Source organism: Leguminivora glycinivorella, chromosome 10 (genome assembly GCF_023078275.1).
Source record: "Leguminivora glycinivorella isolate SPB_JAAS2020 chromosome 10, LegGlyc_1.1, whole genome shotgun sequence".
Classification (NCBI taxonomy): Eukaryota; Metazoa; Arthropoda; class Insecta; order Lepidoptera; family Tortricidae; genus Leguminivora; species Leguminivora glycinivorella.
This window is the reverse complement of record NC_062980.1, coordinates 24,396,188-24,399,199: the sequence shown is the minus strand read 5'-3', so window position 1 is coordinate 24,399,199 and position 3,012 is coordinate 24,396,188.

The following is a 3,012-nucleotide window of genomic DNA, read 5'->3' as shown; positions in this document are numbered from 1 at the left end:
TGTACAAAAGTCTTTTTATTTTGAAGATCTATTCGTGTGAATGTTATGGTTTTAAAATATAAACCTACAGGAGTTAGTCAAGATTTGGAGCCCGAAACGACTGGCTGGATACGCGTCGTGACATTTAGCCAGAAATCAGTTAATTGTGTCTTTATCTCTTAGGTCAAATCTATATAGGTAGATTAGCCTTGAAAGTGAATTATAGCAATAGTGTGATTTAAAATGACAATAGACTGTGTAGAGATTTTAAGTGTTTAAAGTGTTTGTTTTCTAATAATGTGTAATTATGTTCAAGTAGAATCAGTGAAATCAGGAAGTGTTTAAACTTATTTATAATTTAGTTTTAAGTAATATAAAGTTAATCATTTTATCCCCTTAGGTCATCACGTCGGGTGTTTTATATTTTTTTTAGCTTAGTCCAGCGTGATTCGCGAAGGGTTAGGGAAATCGTCAGTGGACGATTCGTACGTAGGACAAAAATAGATCTCTTCTGCAAAGTTCCCGAGTCGAGCCAGCGAGCGAGAGTACGAGTGAACGAGAAGAAGATTATAGGGAGCCCTTCTGGCTACTTTCGTATGTCATGATTTAGCTCGTTATTATTAAATTAGCTATGAAAGTGGATAAAACACTCTTAAAATCACTTTTACTTTGATCTGTTTGCATGAATTGAATGTTGACATTGCAGTGAAGTTGTTTTGAAGGAGGAGCCGAATACCATACATCATACACTCAATCAAATTTTGGCTCTTTCCGACAGAATGACAAAATTGTAGTGTCACGCATTTAATTGCTTCTTTGATCCTATTATTTGTGAGTAGATAGTGAACCACAATAAAAAACTATACACACACACACCCATGTATTTTGTCCCACAAACATAATACATGGACACACACACTCGATACACACCACACTACACTTACACACACAGCTGACACACCACACGTTTAGTCCATTTGCATACACACACTTAGGTACACTCGGAAGAAGGTCGGTGGCCGAGAGTAGCTCCTGCCGCACCGGGCGCCGAATCTGGCTTTGGCCTGAAGTATCTGACGTGTCAGTGCTTCAGAAGTCCGAAGCCTTTACACCACACGTTAGGTACACACCCAAGGCCTGAGTTGTTTGTATTTCTGCAACATTTCGCTCTGTAGTCCTGGGATTCAACCACTCGATATGTGCCGACCCCTGACGTCTGATGTCGTGTGTGAAGGTAGAGTGCTCTCTTTCCAATTTAAGGGGCTGCAGTACAGTGGATGTTGTAGAGTATAAATGATATTCAGAGCACCTTTGGACAAATTCACACACTCACTAACTTTGTCACAAATACGCGGCTGCATGTCGAGTTAGGGAAAAGCGTAAATATCGCAGCGCGTAGATAGCATGGCGTAGTTTATAAATGCATTGTGCGTAAATATATTTTTGAGAATGTCAGGAAAGTGCAGTATGCTGAAGAATGAATACCTAGGTGCGATGGTTTGAATGTTTTTCATGGTTAGATAGGTATTGCGCCACGAAGGATTGTCGGACGCGTAGACGGGCATGTTCCATTCTCAACGTCACGCGAGGCAGGGGTGTAGGCGTGCAGGGAGCCCCTTTTCATTCCAAAACAAAGTAATAACTTAGGTTCCCCTTTCTAGACCTATGGTCTTATATCACAAGGTCCCTTGTGGTCGGGTTTTATTTTAGGTTGTTGTTTGTTTCCTGTGCGACGGAGCCTATGAATATTTATTTAAGTTAGAAAAGTACTTAGTTGTTTAATTGTAATATAATTATATAATGTATTTGTAAAATCAGGTAATTAAGTCGATTCATTAATATTATTCTTAGTTTTAAGCCCCATGCTGTTTTCGGGTGAGTTGCATGTTCATTTATGTAGTTAGTTTTTTTTATTTTCCATAATTTATGTCTGCTTGAATTTTATTGTGTTTTCATGGTTTCATTTTATACGTACAATTTTATTTCAGCACGGTAACGAAATGTATTCGTGATTCTAACGATATTTTATCACAACGTAGAGGGTTATACATTTTAATCTAGACGATCACAAATATATAGGCCAATAGTTGAATAAAGTATTTCTTAAAAGCCGTAGGTTTATTGCTTTTACAGTCGGAGCGTAGATACTAATCTCCTGACATTTACCGATTTTATCATTAACAAAATATCTTCTGGAGATCAGGTGGACGTCGTGTATACCGATTTTTCTAAATGTTTTGACAAAATAAATCACAATCATTTGCTTAGAAAACTCTTTGAGCTCGGTATACACGGCGACCTCCTCAGATGGATAAAGTCCTATCTATGCAATCGTAGCCAAGCAGTTGCTTTAAAGGGTTTTACCTCATGCTTCCTTCCTATATCTTCCGGAGTGCCTCAGGGGTCTCATCTAGGTCCACTATTTTTTATCTTATATGTTAATGACATGGCAACCTGTTTCCGGAACTCTGAACATCTCGTCTACGCTGACGATACTAAAATATACAAAACTGTATCCTCGGAGGCAGATTGCCATGCATTACAGCACGATCTCGATAACTTTTCCCGTTATTGTTCTGAAAATCATCTTTTTTTAAATACTGAAAAGTGTTACGTAATAAGCTTTAATCGTAAACACGATCCTCTCATTTTTAATTATACGTTTTCAGGGAATAATATAACTCGGGTATCCTCAGTCAGAGATTTGGGTGTTACTCTGGATTCACAATTAAATTACAATTTACATATTGATAATATCTGTAATCGAGCGTATAAAAGATTAGGTATGATTCTTAGGATTGGCCAGCCCTTCAGGCGGCCCAACACTTATAAACTATTATTTTTTTCGTTTGTTAGGAGCATTTTGGAGTTTGGTTGCGTTGTCTGGACGCCGCAGTACCAGGTCCATATTGATCGACTGGAAAGGATCCAAAATATTTTTCTCAAGTCTCTGTGTTACAGAACTGGTAATTATTTCGAACGAACTTCGTCTGCTGCAAAGCATTTTTGTGTCCCTTCCCTTAGTAGTCGTAG